General features: G+C 39.5%; 1 protein-coding gene across 3 annotated transcripts in view; it reads right to left on the bottom strand.

Annotated features, from left to right (window-relative positions):
* STK32B (serine/threonine kinase 32B) overlaps positions 1-22,085 on the bottom strand; it is a 315,037-nt gene that overhangs the window by 113,787 nt on the left and 179,165 nt on the right. The window lies entirely within an intron of this gene.

Below are 22,085 nucleotides of genomic sequence, written 5' to 3'. Positions count from 1 at the left end.
AGGGGTGGGCCTGTCCACAATGCTCATTTCCTGCAATTCTCAGAGGTTTAACATCCAGTTAAAGAGAAACTAACAATACCCTCTAGGGCTACAGAAATCCAACAATGGGATGCCTGGCCTTCTATCAGCTCATACTGTACAAATAAAAAGATCTTATCAAACCTGAACTGTGCTGAATACATGTAAGTCTTTAATCACATTCACAATAATAAGATTAAAAAAAAAATTTGGCTTGAGCCGCAAGAGTCCTCAAGCCATCATGGCACTCGTTCTCCAGGCTGACTCTGAGCCTACGTGCTTCCCAGGAAGTCACATACTGCTGGTTCGCTTCCATCTGCCTCCTGCAGGCCAAGCAACAGCAAGGGGGGCTCTCAAATGCCATTTGGCTGCCAAGGTCAAGGAGTTTGGGGCAGGCGAGATTGTCGGATGATGCAAAAGTAAACTGCAAGTTCAAAGCCCCCACCACCTGCCTGCTACACAGCGGGGCTCTGCAGACCAGAGAGTGCCATCTATCTCTGTAAATGTGGAAGGTTGTTCCTGTGGCTTAATGATTTTATTTAATTTACATCCTGCGTGCTTCTAAAGGTTTTGCAGAGACTAGCACAGTAAGATTGATGGAAGAGATGGAGAGGAAAACTGTGGAACAAGGATGAGGCAAATGCACTGTTTGTGCACATGGACGAACTGTGAGCATAGTTGGCTCTGGCCTCCTCCTCAGTGCAAAGCCAGCATAGGGCGATGCAAAATGCACGAAACAGCCCTGATTCTCTGATTAAATGAGAGGGAGCCTAACTTCTCCCCTTGGGCTAACTTCCAAAAGAAATGTATAACTTGCATTCTTTAAAACAGGGCATTGAGTAAAAGCATGGGAAGGAAATATGGTAATTTTTCCTTGCAGAGTTCTTCCTAAGTACATTTATATGCACGAGAGCTATTGGCCTGCAGTTGTCTTTCATTGTACTATCTTTATGTGCTTTTGGTGTCAGGGTAATACACATTTCATAAAATGAATTGAGAAGTATTTTCTTCTGTTTTCTGGAGGACACTGTATAAAAATTGGTGTTAAATGAAACCATCCGAGCATGGCATTGCATTCTCAGGAGCTTTAAAATGATTAATTCAGCTTATTTAACAGCTACAGGATGATTAGGTTAGTGTTTTCTTGGTTCAGTTTTGATAGTCTGTGGGGTTTGAGGAACGGGTCCGTTTCTTCACAGTTGAGTATAGCATTGTTCACACTATGTCCTTGTTACCCCTTGATGCCGACAGGCTCTGCAGCGATAGCCTGTGCGACATTCCTGACAGTCATGATTTGTATCTTTGTTTAGCTTTTATTTGTCAATCTTGTCAGAGGCTTGCCAATCTCTGAAACTTTTCTTGAAAAACCAGCTTATTGTTTTATTGATTTTTTTTCTATTGCTTTCCTATTTTCAGTTTCATGGATTCTGCTCTTTTTTCTTTCTTTCTGCTTGCTTTGGGTTTGTTTTTCTCTTTTTTCTAGCTTTTTGAGGTTTAAAACTAGATTTACTAATTTTAGACCTCTCCTCTTTTCTAATGTAAGTATTTAGAGCTATAAACCTCCCTCTCAGACCTGCTTTAGCTGAATCCTACAGATTCTGCTGATGTTGTGTTTTCATTTTCATTCACTTATGTGTATTTGTATTTCATCTGAAGCTTCTTCTTTGAACATAGATCCAAAAATCCTCAACAAAATATTAACAAACTAATTTTAAAAAATATGGATCACGGGAAATCTCCTCCCCAAAACATATATATTTATGAAAATACAATAAATACAACTATTCCTAAAAGAGACACCAGTGGACGCAGTACAACAGCCAGGATACATCTACATCTGTGAGAACTCAGCATCACACGAATGGGGTAAGGTACAAGCCGCAGCCAGGTGGGACCCAAATGCTCCCCCACCCCAAAACCTGGAGAGAAGAAAGGAGTCAGAACAGGGAGGAAGTGAAAGCCCAGGACTGCTAAACAACCAGCTTTAGAAATTTGCACCCGGAACGCAGACACAAGGTGCACGGGGTGCTGGATATTAGAGAAACGGAAAAGCAAAACGTGGGGGCAGGTCCCTGCAACTTGTGCCCTTGAGACAAAAGAAAAGCTGGGGTGAAGTTGTCCCAGCAGCTGGGAGTACCGGGGAAACTTAGGCGCCCTAAATGGAGGCAGTGCAGCTCTGAAGCCCCTCACAGGATGAGGCAGCCTGCCAGTCATTCCTCCAACTGGTGCGGACCCCAACACATGGGCCCAGTAGCAGGAGAGTGGGAGCACGCGCCAGGGGTGGAAACGCTAGAAGGAACCGAGAGCAGATCCATGCGCAGCAGGGCTAGCCTGCAGCAGCACGATTGAACAGCCTGGGCGCGGCTTGCGCGCACCGGCGGCAGTGAAGGCAGAGCCTGGTAGAAACTTGCACAGAAAAGCCCCGCGCGCACCAGCAGCAGAGCCAGAGGGAGCAGGAGTGCTCCCAGGAGCTGACTGGAATTCCAGCCCAATGCACAACCGCCCGGGCCAGACCCAAAGGCCGCTGTTGCCACACAGCTGACCAGCAGGGTCGCCGCTAGCACGGAGTAGCGCACCTGGTGTGCCTGCCACTCCCTGCAGGGCTCCGCGCTGCTCTGACAGAGACCCCGCCCACAGCGGCTTAGGAGATTAACCCGGTGGCTGCTCCAGGAGTGCAGGTAACCGTCACAGGCAGCAGAGAAGGGCAAGGCATCCAGCAAGCAGGAAAGGACTTTCTTCTCCCAGCTGACACACCTGCAACCTGCCTACAGCCACTGCTATCACCATGAAAAGGCAAAAAAATCTGGTCCAGTCCAAGATAGTTACACCTGAGAAAGGATCTGCAGAGGCAGAACTAACCAGTCTCCCTGAAAAAGAATTCAAAATAAAAATCATAAACATGCTGACAGAGCTGCAGAGAAATATGCAAGAGCTAAGGGATGAAGTCCAGAGGGAGATTACAGACGTCCAGAGGGAGATCACAGAAGTAAAACAAACTCTGGAAGGATTTATAAGCAGAATGGATAAGATGCAAGAGGCCATTGAAGGAATAGAAACCAGAGAACAGGAACATATAGAAGCTGATGCAGAGAGAGATAAAAGGATCTCCAGGAACGAAACAACACTAAGAGAACTCTGTGACCAATCCAAATGGAACAACATCCGTATTATAGGGGTACCAGAAGAAGAAGAGAGAGGAAAAGGGATAGAAAGTGTCTTTGAAGAAATAATTGCTGAGAACTTTCCCAAACTGGGGGAGGAAATAGTTGCTTAGACTATGGAGGCACATAGAACTCCTGAGAGATGGGATCCAAAGAGGTCAACACCAAGACACATATAATTAAAATGGCAAAGATCAAGGACAGGGACAGAGTATGAAAGGCAGCCAGAGAGAGTAAAAAGGTCACCTACAAAGGAAACCCATCAGGCTATCATCAGACTTCTCAACAGAAACCTTACAGGCCAGAAAAGAATGGCATGATATATTTAATGCAATGAAACAGAAGGGCCTTGAACCAAGGATACTGTGTCCAGCATGATTATCATTTAAATATGAAGGAGGGATTAAACAATTCCCAGACAAGCAAAAGTTGAGGGAATTTGCCTCCCACAAACCACCTCTACAGGGTATCTTAGAGGGACTGCTCTAGATGGGAGCACTCCTAAAAAGAGCACAGAACAAAACACCCAACATATGAAGAATGGAGGAGGAGGAAAAAGAAGGGAAAGAAATAATCATCAGACTGTGTTTATAACAGCTCAGTAAGTGAGTGAGGTCAGACAGTAAGGTAGTAAACAAGCTAACCTTGAACCTTTGGTAACCACAAATCTAAAGCCTACAATGGCAATAAGTACATATCTTTCAATAATCACCCTAAATGTAAATGGACTGAATGCACCAGTTAAAAGACACAGAGTAATAGAATGGATAAAAAAGTAAGACCCATCTATATGCTGCTTACAAGAGACTCACCTCAAACCCAAAAACATGCATATATTAAAAGTCAAGGGTTGGAGAAAGATATTTCATGCAAACAACAGAGAGAAAAAAGCAGGTGTTGCAACAGTACTATCAGACAAAATAGACTTCAAAACAAAGAAAGTAACAAGAGATAAAGAAGGACATTATGTAGTGATAAAGGGCTCAGTCAAACAAGAGGATATAACCATTATAAACATCCATGCACCCAATACAGGAGTAACAACATTTGTGAAACAAATACTAACAGAATTAAAGGAGGAAATAGAATGCAATGCATTCATTTTGGGAGACTTTAACACACCACTCACCCCAAAGGACAGATCCACCAGGCAGAAAATAAGTAAGGACACAGAGGCACTGAACAACACAGTAGAGCAGATGGACCTAACAGACATCTACAGAACTCTACATCCAAAAGCAACAGGATACACATTCTTCTCAAGTGCACATGGAAAATTCTCCAGAATAGACCACATACTAGGCCACAAAAAGAGCCTCAGTAAATTCCAAAAGACTGAAATCCTACCAGCCAACTTTTCAGACCACAAAGGTATAAAACTAGAAATAAATTCTACAAAGAAAGCAAAAAGGCTCACAAACACATGGAGGCTTAACAACATGCTCCTAAATAATCAATGGATCAATGACCAAATTAAAATGGAGATCCAGCAATATATGGAAACAAATGACAACAATAACACAAAGCCCCAACTTCTGTGGGACGCAGCAAAAGCAGTCTTAAGAGGAAAGTATATAGCAATCCAGGCATATTTAAAAAAGGAAGAACAATCCCAAATGAATAGTCTAATGTCACAATGATCGAAATTGGAAAAAGAAGAACAAATGAGGCCTAAGGTCAGCAGATGGAGGGACATAATAAAGATCAGAGAAGAAATAAATAAAATTGAGAAGAATAAAACAATAGAAAAAATCAATGAAACCAAGAGCTGGGTCTTCAAGAAAATAAACAAAACAGATAAGCCTCTAGCCAGACTTATTAAGAGAAAAAGAGAGTCAACACAAATCAACAGAATCAGAAACGAGAAAGGAAAAAATCACAACAGACACCACAGAAATACAAGGAATTGTTAGAGAATACTATGAGAACCTATATGCTAACAAGCTGGAAAATCTAGGAGAAATGGACAACTTCTTAGAAAAATACAAACTTCCAAGACTGACCCAGAAAGAAACAGAAAATCTAAACAGACCAATTACCAGCTATGAAATTGAATCGATAATCAAAAAACTACCCAAGAACAAAACCCCTGGGGGGTTTCTCAGGTGTAACTATCTTGGTCTGGACCAGATTTTTTTGCCTTTTCATGGTGATTGCAGTGGCTGTAGGCAGGTTGCAGGCCAGATGGATTTATCTCAGAATTTTATCAACATACAGAGAAGACATAATACCCATTCTCCTTAAAGTTTTCTAAAAAATAGAAGAGGAGGGAATACTCTCAAACTCACTCTATGAAGCCAACATCATCCTAATACCAAAACCAGGCAAAGACCCCACCAAAAAAGAAAACTACAGACCAATATCCCTGATGAATGTAGATGCAAAAATACTCAATAAAATACTAGCAAACTGAATTCAAAAATACATCAAGAGGATCATACATCATGATGAAGTGGGATTCATCCCAGGGATGCAAGGATGGTACAACATTCGAAAATCCATCAACATCATCCACCACATCAACAAAAGGAGGACAAAAACCACATGATCATCTCCATAGATGCTGAAAAAGCATTCGACAAAATTCAACATCCATTCATGATAAAAACTCTCAACAAAATGGGCATAGAGGGCAAGTACCTCAACATAATAAAGGCCATATATCATAAACCCAGAGCCAACATCATACTGAACAGTGAGAGGCTGAAACCTTTTCCTCTGAGATCGGGAACAAGACAGGGATGCCCACTCTCCCCACTGTTATTCAACATAGTACTGGAGGTCCTAGCCACGGCAATCAGACAAAACAAAGAAATACAAGGAATCCAGATTGGTAAAGAAGTCAAACTGTCACTATTTGCAGATGACATGATATTGTACATTAAAAACCCTAAAGACTCCACTCCAAAACTACTAGAACTAATATCGGAATTCAGCAAAGTTGCAGGATACAAAATTAATACACAGAAATCTGTGGCTTTCCTATACCCTAACAATGAACCAATAGAAAGAGAAATCAGGAAAACAATTCCATTCACAATTGCATCAAAAAGAATAAAATACCTAGGAATAAACCTAATTAAGGAAGTGAAAGACCTATATCCTGAAAACTACAAGACACTCTCAAGAGAAATTAAAGAGGACACTAACAAATGGAAACTCATCCCATGCTCCTGGCTAGGAAGAATTAATATCGTCAAAATGGCCATCCTGCCCAAAGCAATATACAGATTTGATGCAATCCCTATCAAATTACCAATAGCATCCTTCAATGAACTGGAACAAATAGTTCAAAAATTCATATGGAAACACCAAAGACCCTGAATAGCCAACGCAATCCTGAGAAGGAAGAATAAAGTAGGGGGGGATCTCACTCCCCAACTTCAAGCTCTACTACAAAGCCACAGTAATCAAGACAATTTGGTACTGGCACAAGAACAGAGCCACAGACCAGTGGAACAGATTAGAGACTCCAGACATTAACTCAAATATATATGGCCAATTAATATTTGATAAAGGAGCCATGGACATACAATGGGGAAATGACAGTCTCTTCAATATATGGTCCTGGCAAAACTGGACAGCTACATGTAGGAGAATGAAACTGGACCATTGCCTAACCCCATATACAAAAGTAAACTCCAAATGGATCAAAGACCTGAATGTAAGTCATGAAACCATAAAACTCTTAGAAAAAAACATAGGCAAAAATCTCATGGACATAAACATGAGTGACCTCTTCATGAACATATCTCCCCGGGCAAGGGAGACAAAGGCAAAAATGAACAAGTGGGACTATATCAAGCTAAAAAGCTTCTGTACAGCAAAGGGCACCATCAATAGAACAAAAAGTTATCCTACAGTATGGGAGAACATATTCATAAATGACAGATCCAATAAAGGCTTGACATCCAAAATATATAAAGAGCTCACATGCCTCAACAAACAAAAAGGAAATAATCCAATTAAAAAATGGGCAGAGGAGCTGAATAGACAGTTTTCTAGAGAAGAAATCCAGATGGCCAACAGGCACATGAAAAGATGCTCCACATTGCTTGTCATCAGAGAAATGCAAATTAAAACCACAATGAGATATCACCTCACACCAGTAAGGATGGCTACCATCCAAAAGACAAACAACAACTGTTGGCGAGGTTGTGGAGAAAGGGGAACCCTCCTACACTGCTGGTGGGAATGTAAAATAGTTCAACCATTGTGGAAAGCAGCATGGAAGTTCCTCAGAATGCTCAAAATAGAAATACCATTTGATCCAGGAATTCCACTTCTAGAAATTTACCCTAAGAATGCAGCACTCCAGTTTGAAAAAGACAGATGCACCCCTATGTTTATCACTGCACTGTTTACAATAGCCAAGAAATGGAAGCAACCTAAGTGTCCATCAGTAGATGAATGGATAAAGAAGATGTGGTACATATACACAATGGAATATTACGCAGCCATAAGAAAAAAACAGATCCTACCATTCGCAACAACATGAATGGAGCTAGAGGGTATTATGCTCAGTGAAATAAACCAAGCGGAGAAGGACAAGTACCAAATGATTTCACTCATATGTGGAGTATAAGAACAAAGGAAAAGTGAAGGAACAAAACAGCAGCAGAATCACAGAACCCAAGAATGGATTAATAGTTACCAAAGGGAAAGGGACTGGGGATGATGGGTGGGAAGGGAGGGATAAGGGCAGGGAAAAGAAAGAGGGCATTATGATTAGCATGTATAGTGCGTGGGAGACACGGGGAGGGCTGCGCAACACAGAAAAGACAAGTAGTGATTTTACAGCATCTTACTACACAGATGGACAGTGACTGTGAAGGGGTATGTGGGGGGGGACTTGGTGAAGAGGGGAACCTAGTAAACATAATGTTCTTTCTGTAATTGTAGATTAATGATACCAAAATAAAAAATAAAATTAAAAAAATATGTCAAAACGAACACCCATCATGACCAAGTGGGATATTCCAGGGATGCAAGGATGGTGCAGTATTCGTAAGTCAGTCAATGTGATATACCACCTTAACAAAAGGACGGATAAAAACTGTATGTTTATCTCAATAGATGCTGAAAAAGCATTTGATAAAATTCAACATCCACTCATGATAAAAACTCACAAAAAATGGGCATAGAAGGAACATACCTTAACATAATAAAGGCTTCATATGACAAACCCACAGCTAACATCATACTCAATGGCAAAATACTGAAAGTTCTTCCTCTAAGATCAGGAACAACACAGGGATGTTCACTCTTACCATTTTTATTCACCATATTGCTGGAAGTCATAGCCACAGCAATCAGACAAGATAAAGAGATAAAAAGCATTCAAATTGGTAAGAAGAAAACTGTCACTATTTGCAGATGACATGATACTATACATAGAAAAACCTAAAGATTCCAACAAAAAACTATTAGAACTAATACGTGGATTAAGTAAAGTCACAGGATCCAAAATCAATATACAGAAATCTGTTGCTTTCCTATATATTAACAACAAATCAGCAGAAAGAGAAATCGGGAAAACAACTCTATTTACAACTGCATCAAAAGGAATAAAATATCTAGTAATAAACCTAACCTAGGAATTAAAAGACCTGTACACTGAAAAGCATAAGTCTGATGAAAAAAAAAACTGAAGAAGCCATAAATGGAAATCTATCCCATACTCATGGATAGGAAGAATTAATCCTGCCCCAAATAATTTACAGATTCAATGCAATCCCTATCAAAATACCAATGGCATTTTTCAATGAACTACACAGCAAATAATCCTAAAATTTATTTGGAACCACAAAAGACCCCCAAATAGCTAAAGCAATCTTGAGGAAGAAGAACAAAGCTGGGGGTGTCACGGTCTCTGACTTCAAGCTATACTACAAATTCACATGGTAACATAAGAAACACATAAGAACCGCAACAATCTTTAAAAAGAACCAAGTTAATGGACTTACCCTAACAATTTCAAACTTATTACAAAGCTACAGTGACCAAGACAATGCAGTAATGGCATAAAGACTGACATAGAGATAAATGGGACAGAACTGAGAGACCAGAAATAAACCTTTACATTTATGATCAATTGATTTTGACAAGAAATCTAAGATAATTCAATAGGTAAATGAAGTGTCTTTTTAACATATAGTACTGGAAGAACAGAATATCCACAAGCAAAAGAATGAAGCTGAAACCTTACCTGTTGTCAGACATGAAAGTTTACTCCAAATAGATCACAGACCTAAATAAAAAGCCAAAACTTTAAAACTTAAAAAAAAAAAAAATCAGGTGTAGATCTTCCTAACCTGATCACTGGATTAGGCAATGATTTCTTAGATATGACACCAAAAGCACAAGTAACAAAAGAAAAAAAATTGATAAATTGGATGTCATCAAAATTAAAAACTTCTGTGCTTCAGAGCACCCTATCAAAAAACTGAAAAAACAGCCCACAGAATAGAAATTATTTGAAAATCATATATTTCATAATGGACATTTATTCAGAATAAGGAATTCTCACAATTCAACAATTTAAAAAAAATTTAAAGATGTGTAAAAGATTTGAATAGATATTTCTCCAAAACAATGTACAAACGGCCAATTAGTATAAGAAATAATGTTCAGCATCATTAGTCATTAGGAATATTTAAATAAAAAATCACAAGACATCATTTCACTTGTTAGGATGGCTAAAAAGATCAAGATGGACAATAGCATGAGTTGACAAGGATTAGGAAAACCATTCACCTCTGCAGGGAATACAAAATAGTGTAGCCATTGTGAAAAACATTTCTTCAAAATGTTAAACAAAGGGCTACCATATACCCAAAAGCACTGAAAACATATGTCCACATAGAAACTTGTATACAATATTCATAGTAGTATTATTCATCATAGGCAAAAGTTGAAGCAATGAAAATGTCCATCAATGGATGAACAGATAAATAAAATGGAAGTTTAATCAGCCATAGAAAGGAATGAAGGACTAATACATGGCACAACAGGGGTGAATCTTGAAAACATTATTCTAAGTGAAAGAAAGTATTCACAAAAGCCCCATATTATATGATACCATTTATATGCAGTAGCAAGTCCATAGAGACCAAAAGTAGATTAGTGGTTTCTAGGGTTTGGGGGTGCAGGGCATAAGGAGTGATGGCTAATAAGTATGGGATTTCTTTTAGGGGAAATGAAAATGTCTAAAATTAGATAGTGGTTGATGGTTTAACAATTCTGTGAATACATTAAAAACCACTGAGTTGTTTATTTGAAAAGGGTGAATTATATGGCATATGAATGCATATCTCAATGAATCTGTTACCAAAAAAGCGATATGCACATTATGCACAACAATGTTAGGTACACATTATAAGTTAAGTGGTGGAAGAATATTTAGTAAAAAGAGGGGGAATATTATCTATCTTATTTACTCATACATAAAAGGTCTCTGGAATTAATATTAACAAGACCAACAACTGTGATCTGGGCAGGATCACCAGATAGCCTGGTTTCAGGATGAAAAGATAATGAAAAAATAAGTCCTTAATAGACTTTTTTCTTGCACCGTGAACCATATGAATGTACCTATTCATAAATGAATAAAACTGGATTAAATTCAGCCATTTAAACTGAAAGAAAAATGATAAGAGACTTGAAGAGGTGCTTCAAAAAAGGGGGGTGTACAATGGGTCAATAAATAGACAGAAAGAAGTGGTCTGCCTCAGAGAAATACAAATGAAGTGAAAGCATGATATTTCATCATACTCAACAAAGTGGTTGAAATAAGAATTGCTGGAGATGTGGATCAACCTTGACTCTCATAACTATTCACTGGAGTATAAACTGTCCAACCACTTTGGAAAACTACTTGGCAGTATCTACGCAAGCTGAACTATGTATGCCCGATTATCCAGCAATTGCATTCCTTTGTAAATAGTCAACAAAAATGTTGACCTATATTTACCAAAATACATGCACCAAAATGTTCACAACAGGAGTATTTGTAAATGCCAACAATGGGAAACAGTCCCTTTTTTAAATTCTAACAGATTAAAAATCCATTAAAAGAATGCATAAATACAAGAGGTAGATATATACAGTGGAACTACTGCTACATAGAACAAGATAGACAAAGCTCACAGGTATTGTGTTAGCTGAAAGAGACAGTAAAGAATAACTGCATAATTCTTCTTATAGAAAACTTAGAAGCAAGTAAAATTCATCTTTGACATTAAGAGTCCCCAAAGGGGTTGCCTTTGAGGAAGGGTTGATAACCAGGCTCAAAGGAGAGTTTAGAGCACCGGTGATCTAGGTGGGGAATCACGGCATGATCAATGTGGACACAATTTGTGTATTTCTTCATCAATCTTATACTTCAATAAAATTTATTTTAGATTCTCCACTTCTCTATATCTTATAAATAACTTGATAGTATTAAGAATTCCAGTTTTGTTGCCAGTTCTGTTGGTTGTGAAATGGTTCTCAATCTAATTTTAATTTGCTTTTCTTTGATTATGAATGTATTAGTTTTCTAGGGCAGCCATAACAAAACAGGCACAGACTGGGTGGCTTAAACAACAGAAACGTATTCTCTCCGAGTCCTGGAGGCTGGAAGTCTGAGATCACGGTGTGGGCAGGGCTGGTTTCCTCTGAGGCCTCTCTCCTTGCCATGTAGATGGCCGTCTTCTCCATGTGTCCTCACAGGGCCGTCCCTCTGGGCATGTCTGTGTCCTAATCCCCTTGCCTTATAAGGACACTAATAAGGAACTAATAACCTTAATTACTTCTTCAAAGACCCTATCTGCAAAGACAGTCACATCCTGATGTACTGGGGATCAGGACTTCAACACATTAACTTTAAGTGGACACAGTTCAGCCTGTAACAATCCATTCAGATTCTTCGCCACCTGTGCACTTTCTGTCCTTATTCATTGCCCATGCGCTCACTCATATGGCTTTTGACCTTTTCTTACTTTGTAGAAGCTATTTATATATTGGAGACTAACCTTGTGACATGGGTATGTGCTGGTAACAGCTCCTCCCATCGAGCACTCTTCCCCTTGTTTCCTACCGGGCTCTATTTCTATACATCAGCTTAACCAGTGAATCACATCCTACTTACCATACCACTGATCTACCTGACAATGAGAGAGGTGAGTTAAATGTCTCTCACCACACATTTGATTTGTTATTTTTTCTTGTAACTTCAGCAATTTTGGCTTCATATAGTTTTCAGTTTTATATCAGAGTATACAAGCTCAGAAATATGAATTTTTCTTATCACTTTGTAGTTATTTTCATTATCCTGAAAAATGCTTTTTGCCGTGACATCAGTTTTGTCCTGTATTCTTTTCCTGGTTTATCTCTTTATATCCCATTAGGCTGTTTTTCACTATCTTCATGCTTTTTTGCTATGATCCTTATAAATAGCTATTCATAGAATTTTAAAATATCCATCTTGAGAGTCTGGGTATTCTTTTGTGAGCTCAGAATGCTTACACCTCTTGTGCAGACTGATAAATTTTGAATTACTGTTACCTTTTTGCACAGTGTGTTCTGTCTGCCATGTTTTTTTCTTACCTTTTCTCTTAATATCTGACCTCAATTTCACTGAGTTTCTTTATTCCCCCTTTTAGCTATATATCCTGTATCTAAACTTTTAGGGCTTACATTTAAATTTCAACAACTACACCTAACTTAAGGCATTGAATTAAATAAGATTTCTACTTTCTTTTTGGAAATCACACAAGGATCTTTACCTTTACTATGACGAGCACTTCCTCTATATCCTTCATTTTATTGCTTACCTAGTCCTTTTTAAACCTAGTTTTTAGAAATAAATTTTATATTATCTTCATCTGTACAATTTTTTTCATCACTGAAAAATATTTCAGACAAAGAACAGAACTATATGTATGTAACACAGGCACCTACTACCTGTACATAACAATTAAACAAACGGTGCAGCCACCACCCAGCTTGAGAAGCCAGACCCTGGTTCTGGGAAGATGGTGGAAGCACCGGGAGCCTCTATCTCCACCTGCACCACAACACCCGTCCTGGGAGAACCTGTTTGACCTGATTATTTTGGTGCTCTGGAGTCTGATGAAATCTTGCAACTTCCAAGGGAAGGCTTGGGTGACAGTAGTAACCACCCAGCACGATGCCCCAGACCCAGCGCAGGCCGCTGCGGGCATGTTCCTGGAGCAGCTTGCACACAGCTTGCAGGAGCTGAGGGGGATGAGAAGGGCCCTGTCCCCAAAACTATGGAGATCTGTGCCCTTGCTCTGATTGCTGATGCTGTTTCAGATCACAGAGGTACAGACACAGAGGGGGGTGGCCTTGTTGCCCCTTCCACCACTGCTGTAAGCCTCTCCCCTACTTGTTAAACTGACTTCCAGGGAACTTAAAGGGCCCATGCCCATTTCTCCATGCCCCTCTTCATTTTTCCCTTTTTCTCTCTTGGGAGCCAGACATTAAAGACTAGGACATTTACAACTGTGCACGTAGGGGACTTAGAGAGTCACCATGCATGCACAGGGAGGTACACAGGCTCAGAAAAACACCTGAGAAAGCCTTAACTTTATACCTCAGGCTGGTCCTTGGCATAAAGCCTGCAACAATAAAACAAAACCCAGCAAATCCTGAAGGAGGGAAAGAAACCGATTCTAGAGTTACCACATTACTAGATTTACATGTTCAGTTTTCAACAACAACAAAATCACCAGGCATACAAGGAAACATGAAAGTGTGGCCCATCCAAAGGAAGGCAATAAACCAGCAGAAACTCTCCCTGTAAAGAGATTTGGTGGCAGATTTTCTAGACAAAGACTTCAAAACAGGGGTCTTAAAGATGCTCAAAGAACTAAAGGAAAGGTGGAGAGAGTCAAGAAGATGATATGTGAACAAAATGGAAATATTAACGAAAAGACAGAAAATCTAAAAAGAAACAGAAAAGAAATTCTGGGTGCGATAAGCATAATAACTAGACTGAAAAAATGCACTAGAGAGATTCAAAGGCAGATTTGAGCAAGCAGAGGGCAGAATCAGCAAGCTAGAAGGCAGCAAAGGGAGACGGAGGTTGAAGAACAAAAAGAAAAAGATTTGAAGAAAAGCAAACAGAGCCTGAGGGACCCGTGGGACACCATCAAATGTAGCAACATACACATCAGAGGAATTCCAGAAGGAGAAGAGAGACAGAAAGAGGCAGGGAGAATATCTGAAGATACAGTGACTGAAAGCTGCCCTAATTTGATGACTTGCATATACATATCTAAGAAGCTAAATGAACTCCAGTAGGATGAACTCAGAGACCCACATTGAGACACGTGATTAACTCTTGAAACACAGAGGGGATCTTGAAAGCAATAAAAGAAAAGCAACACGTCACATGCAAGTGATCCTCATAAGATTACCTGCAGGTTTCTCATCAGAAATGCTGGAGGCCAGGAGCCAGGGGGCTGATATATTCAAAGTGCTCAAAGGAAAAAAAAACAGTCAGCCAAGAATCCTGTATCTGTCAAAATAGTTTTTCAAAAGTGAGGGAGAAAATAAGATACTCCCAGATAAACAAAAGCTGGGGAAGTTCATTACCACTAGACCTGTCCTGCAAGAAATGCTCAAGGGAGTCCTGCAGAGTGAAATAAAAGGACACTAGACAGTAACTGAAGCCTTTTGGAGAATAAAGATCTCAATAAAGGTAAATACATGGGCAATTATGAAAGCTAATATTGTTGTTACAACAGTTTGTAATGACTTTTTGTTTCCTACATGATTTAAGAGATTAATATATTTTAAAGCAATCATTAGTCTTAAAAGCTGGTATTATAATTTTTATTTGTCACTACACACTTTTTTCTCTATATAATTTAAGAGATCGACATATCCTTTAAGATACTGGTTTCTGTTTTTGGACACATAATGTATAAAGATGTTATTTAGGAACATCAACAGCTGACAGGAATGGGGATGGAGGTATAAAGGAGCAGAGTTTGTGTGTGTTATTGAAGTTAAACTGGTATAAATTCAAGTTAGAGCATTATAATTTTAGGATGTTAAATGCAACCCCATGGTAACCACAAGGAAAACAGCTATAGATTATCCACAAAATACAGTGAGACAGGAACTTAAATGTTTTACTACAGAGAACAAATTAAACAATAAGAAGACAGCAGTGAAGGAAATGAGCAACAAAAACTACAAAGCATATCGACAACAAGTAACAAAATGACAGAATGAAGTACGTCCTTATTAGCCTTCAGAGGAAGGAAATGCTGACACTTGATATGACACGGATGAGCCTGAAGGACATTATGCTGAGTGAAATAAGCCAGTCATAAAAGGACAAACATTGTATGACTCCACTTACATGAGGTCCCTCAAATAGTCAGATTGACAGAGCCAGAAAGAAGAATGGGGGGCTGGACGCTGGGGGAGGGGGCTGGGAGTTGGGGTTTAATTAGGACAGAGTTGCAGTTTTGCAAGATGTGCAGTTCTGGAGACAGATGGTGGTGGTGTTTGCACAACGATATGAATGTACTTAATACCACTGACCTGCACACTTAAAAACGGTTAAGGTGCTAAACTTTGTATGTGTATCTTGCTACAATAAAAAAAAATTATATCAGCTCTTTATGTCATATTGTTTTGAGTAAGTAAAATACCTCCCATTAGTTTCACATCACAGCCAGGCAGGCTGGTGAAAAGGGGTTTATCCACGTCACAAATGGAGACAGCGGGTCTGAAAGCACATGCTTACGCCTCCAAAGAATCAGACTTCAACTTCTGGTCTGTTATGGCCAGTCCACTGACACTCCACTAAAATCACTACTGTCTGATGGCAATGTTCTAATGCTTCTAAAGGTAATTTTAAGAGGATTAATTGACTGCGTTAAGAAAACAAAAACAAAATAACTCCGAACAATTTTTTGTTCTGGAAAGGACCTGTTCCCCAGGAGTTCCTCCGCTGCCCTGCACTGAAAGTAAAAACTGAGTGTGCACTTGCACAGATAATAATAGAAAGTCAGTGGTGGAAGCCAACCCAGGATGTGTACTGATCCTCTTTACACTCTGCGTCTGCAACACAGCTGTCCTACAGTGCAAAACTAAACATGCTTGTGACACTCTAAAAAGCACAATAAACAAACCTGCTGGCTTTCAAATGCTCCATGTTTATCACAAGGATTTGGAGTTGGAGGGAACAAATTCAGTGAGATAAAAGCTCATCTGGAGCAATCCATGCAGTTCCAAAGTCTGGCACTCATATTCAGTGGGAGTTGGTCCAAATGAATGGCAATTAAACAAGTATTTATAGTGTCCTCTACATGAGTCAATTAAGGAGGAAACTGGAAAACCCCACAGGCTTCTGTTTTCACTGTGAGGCCACTGGTGCTGTAGAAAGACACAAGGGCTGGGCATTTGAACAGAGTAGAGGCAGAGACCATGCCTACCATTCCCCAGCTGTGCCTCCCTAGGCAAGAACTTTAAGTCTTTGAGGTCATTTCCCTTCTTTGTGATATGTTCATTGTAAAAATAATCAGAGGGTTGTTATGAGAGGCATATGAGAAGAAGCATGCGGAGAGTTTAAAAATTGATCCAATTACTATTCTATTGAAATAGTGAAGAAAAAATAATGTGCCTGTGTTATAAGTAAGTCCTTCTGTTTTTCTTCTCAGCAAAGAAGCTGCTACAACTCTTTCACTGAGTTCCTCCAATATAAGAGACTCTGGAAACATCAAACTCTCTTATCTTCAAGTCACAGCCCCGAGAAAGCCTTAGAATGGAACTCTTGTGTGACAAGGACAGCATATTAAGAAAGGCTCACCAGCTGAACTTTCCAAAGTAGGACACACATTTTAACAAGAATATGTAATTTTTTTAAAGGCATCCAAACTTGATGCAAATTTTAAAATGTGAGCTGTGTTCTGCCTTTCTTCTTAGATGAAAAGAGATGCATTTGTGTATGAGGAGACCTAGAAGAGCTGCAGTGACTGATGCATGGCTGTAGAGCTGGTCCTGCTTAAAATGCAAACATCCCTTCACGTGGCTCTCCTTGATTTCTTAAATGTGGGCCCTGCCTTCTCTTCCCACCCATTTTCCTCCTCACCTGCCCAGTGACCTGGGCCCTACCTGAACCCAGTGTGAACTGCTCACATAGTGGTTCTTCCCAGGGGACCCTCCCAGGACTTCAATTCAATCCTCAACCACCATTCTTTTCTCCATCCATCTTTGCAATGTTTCCAAAGCACCCACTTGACACCAGCTGCTGCAGAAATTGATGGGGATTCAATGATGGCTGTCATGGAGACAACATCAGAGCGAAGATCTGAAGAGGGATATGAGTTAGCAAGCAAAGGATCCATGAGGGATGTGGAGGGATGTGAAAGGGTAAGGCCATCCTGGAAGAGAGCGCACCTCCTCTAAGAAGCACTACCATCTTCTCCGCAGGCTGAGTTAGAGTGCTCAGACACGAACTGCAGCAAGAAGATATTTGCATCAAAACTGATTAGTAGCAGTTTTAAATAAAATGAAAACAACAGGCTCTTGAAATCATGACTTGAAAACCACTACCATAAAATATGACCCAACAAATTGGGACAAAATCAATTCATTTTACCTCTTTTTGAATAATGAAAGAACATTAAGCACAGATAGGAAATGACTAAATTGAACCTACATTATCATTTAATATTATATATTGGTTTATTTGTTTTATCTGAATATTGTCTGCCCCCAATAGACAGAAGCTACCAGAAGGCAGGGGTCTTACCAAGAATCAATTGACCATATATTTGTAGATATATTTTTGGACTTTCTATTCTGTTCCATTGATCTTTTTGTCTATTTTGATGCCAATACAACACTGTCTTGATTACTGTATATTAATAACTCTTGAAATCAAGTGGTATTAGTTTTATAACTATGTTCTTAATTTTTAAGGCTGTTCTCACTATTCTAGGTGCTTTGCATTTTCGTATGTACTTAGAGCCAGTTTGCGAGTTTCGATATAAGAGATCCTTAGAATTTTGCTTGGGATTGCATGGAATCTATGGATCAATTTGGGAAGAATTGACATCTTAGCAATATTGAATCTTAAGACTCATTAACAAGGTATACCTCTACATTTATTTAGGTCTCCTTGCCTTTCTCTTACCAGTGTTTGGTGTTCCATACATAAGTCTTTTATATGTTCATTCAGATTCATTTCTAAGTATTTTGTATTTTTCATGTTACTATAAATGGTATTTTAAAGACTCAATTTCTGGTTATTCATTGCTAGTATAAAAAAATAATTAAATTTTTCATATTGATCTTGTCTGAAATCCTGTTTAGCTCAGTTATTAGTTCTGTTATTTTTTTTGTAGATTCTATATGTAAACAGCATAATCATGTCACTTGCAAATAGTTTTATTTGTCCTTTCCAATCTGAAAGCCTTTTATTTCTTTTACTTGCCTTATTGCACTGGCTAACACCTCAAGTATAATGTTTAATAGAAGTAGTGAAAGTGGATTTATTTGTCTTGTCCCAGGTTTTAGGGGGAGAACATTCAGTCATTTTCCATTAAATATGATGATATCTGTAGGTTTTCTGTAGATGTACTTTACTGGGTTAAGAGTTTTTACCAGGAAAGGATGTTGTATTTTGTCAAGGTATTTTCCTGCATCCATGGAGATGATCATATTTTTTTCTTTTTTAGTCTGTTTAAATGATGAATTACATTGATTGATTATCAAATGTTAATCCAGTCTTGAATTCCTGGGATAAATATCACTTGGAAGTAACATTTTATATATTGTTGGATTTGATTTTCTAAAATTTTGTGAAGAATTTTTACATTTACATTCCTGAGGGATATTGATCTGCTTTTCTTCTTTTTATGTCTCTTTTTTTTTCTGTTTTCTTTTCGTGTAATGTCCTTGTCTGGTTTTCATATTAGGATAATGTTGGACTCAGAATGAACTTGAGACTCTTCTATTATTGTCTTCAAGTTCATTAATCCTTTCTGTACTGTCTATCTAATCTGCCATTAATCCTAGCCAGTGTATTTTCAACCCAAAACATTCTAATTTTCCTCTCTAGAAGTTTGATTTAGGGCTTTTTTATATCTTCCATGCCTCCACTTAACTTTTTGAACATATGGAATACAGCTATAATAACTTTTGTATGTTACACATTTTTTCCTTTCTCAGATTGTTTCAATTAGGAGGGTAAATCTGGTCTATGTTACCCCATCTTGGCCAGAAGCAGAAGCTCTTATCCTACTTTCTGATAGAGAGTATATTTTCCAAAAGAGTTTATGGAATTGATAGCTATAGGATGTTCTAGGTGCCAGGAATGTATAGTGAACAGGACAGAAGAATGCCTGCATTCATGGAGCTTACAGTCTAGTGGGAGATGACATGCAACCAATATAAAACAAAAAATAAATACATAAACAAGACAATTTCAGATAGTGTTAGGCAAATCAAAGTAATTGGTCAGAAGATGCACCTCTGAGGAGGAGGATCTGAGCTGAATGTTGAGGAGAAGCTGACCATGCAGAGGTCCTGGGGTAGATTCCAGCCAGAGAGATCAGCAAGTACACAAGTCATGGGTGCGGAATGAGCTTAGCATGTTGCAGTGCAGAATGGGCATCAGAGGAGCCAGCAGGCAGTGATAGCAAAGGGGCAGGCCGGGGCCCATCAGCTAGCCTCACGCATCAGGGAGCGAGGTGCGGAGCGCAGTGGTGTGCACAACACACAAAGAAATACCAAAGTGAAGCTTTCTTTAAATTCCTCCCTCTAGAATGATGAACAAACATCAGAGCAATTGGCTCATTCTTCCTCGTGGCTCAGAGCGTTTACAGCCCACAGGCTGTTGGCAATGGAGACAGAATGGCTCCTAAACGGCCTGCTGTCCCGCCCCTCGTCCAAGGCACCCTCCCAACAGCATTGCCAGCAGCCGTTCCCAAGAAGCCCATAACCATCATCTTTGCTTTATTCCCAAAAGGGACGCGGCAGTGCGGGAGGCTGTTTGACAGCTGCCACACTTCCTCCCAGAGATGATGAAGCTGAGGAATCACGAAGTATTGAAGTGTTCTCTTTTCATTAAAACAAAAGTGGTTCAAACAGCATCTCTTTAGAGTGGGTGGCCATTTACAATAATAAGCAGAACCGCTCTTAGGTTTCCTTCCCCCACACCCTGATGTAATTGGTTCTCTACGCTTTGTCTATGAGACGGATGAGACATCAAGGGAACTGCATCCAGAATATATGAATACACTTGATTTTCATTTCAGCTGTGCCATTTACTTGCTGCATGACCTTGGACAAGTCATTTAATCTATCCAAGGCTTTCTTTCCTTTCCTAAGATATGAGGATGCTCTCATCTTCTCACATTCTACTAGGAGGGCTGTTATTGACTACAGTGGTGATATGGGAGCCCTTGCCTTCCCAGACATGAGGCTTAGGCACATGCAATCCTCCACACAAGACAGTCTGGTGCCAAGCCGGGAAACCTAGGGAAACAGCATGGGGACAGGGACGGACTCAAGGTCACCGTCTGTAATAAAAAATTTTTCTGTTCATTCTAAATACATCATGATGGAATTGGAGTTAAAAGCATATCAATGGCACGGTACCCACTGACTCAGCCATAATGGATACTGGACAAGTCTTCCCCATTTACCACCCACTGCTCAGTGGGAATCTTTCAGATCTTTTTCACTCAGAGTACCAACAAGATTATTTAAAATGTGGTCTGCTCTCTTAAAATTCCATATTTTCAGTGGAAATCCTCCATCCAAACCATTCCACACCATCCTGGTTTCATGATACAGGAGCCTTACTCCTCGGTCCCATCTCAGTCTGGTGGACAACAAGGAGCCTGGATGTCTGCAGGGGGAGCCCTGTCATTGGCCTTTATTTAATTTACGTTGCAGTGGGTAAAAATGTATTTACAAGTGTGTGGTCAACGTTCGGGCAAAAGGTGATGGTGGTTGAACATGAATTGCAAGTAAAGTAACTTTAGAGTTGGTGAAGCATTTTCTCATGAATCCACTTTGCAAAGTCAGGGTACCTAGCTAGTATCCCCCATCTATAGACAGGAACCTGGACGTCAGAGAGGCCAAGGGGAGGTGCTGAGGTTCACAGTGCAGGAAGGGACTCAGACCCAGATTGCCGTTTCAAACCCAAAGCTCCTTTAAGCAAGCCCTGCGAGGACACAGCTGTGTCTGGGTGAATGGGAGACCAGATTACTCTGATTCAGATTACAGAAAATGTTCACTTTTTCCCCTTTGTATTCCTTGGCAGTGGCAACAGAGTTCTTTATCTAATTTCTTCACCTTTTCCCTGAGTTCACACCACCTCTCAATGGAGGCCCATCTGTGAATTTAATTAAGCAGCTGCTTTCCCAAGCTTCCAGATCATTAATTAAGATCTTCTTTGAGACCAGACCTAACCCTTTTACCCTCAGCCATCCTGTGGGGACTTTTATGCAGCTCTGTAAATCACTGTTTATTTTAACACCACATTATATGCTTGGTTTGCAAGGAGAGTTTTATAACTGCTCGATCTCAGAAAGTTCATTTCTCCAGGGAGAGCCTGTGAGGCAGCTCTGAATGTTTTGTCAAAATCCAAACACAAGAAATTGACTTCAAATGTTACTGATGCTTTAGTTATTATTAACGATAGGTAATTAGAAAAATTATTAATAAAATTCACTGTAGCATCCTTGGTTTAAATCCTGAACTTCTTAATACATATGTATTATCAGGAGACTACATGTACTGTAGCAGATTAAAAATATCCACCCTACTACTACCCCTTCCATGTAGTAATCTCAGGTTCAGAAAGTTACCTTAAAGAACTAAATCAAAATGAGGAAGACATTTAGGACAAAGACCATTTTGTATATTACC

This window comes from Manis javanica, chromosome 5, assembly GCF_040802235.1.
Source record: "Manis javanica isolate MJ-LG chromosome 5, MJ_LKY, whole genome shotgun sequence".
Classification (NCBI taxonomy): Eukaryota; Metazoa; Chordata; class Mammalia; order Pholidota; family Manidae; genus Manis; species Manis javanica.
Note: the sequence above shows the minus strand (reverse complement) of the source record. Positions and strands in the feature narration are given on the sequence as shown.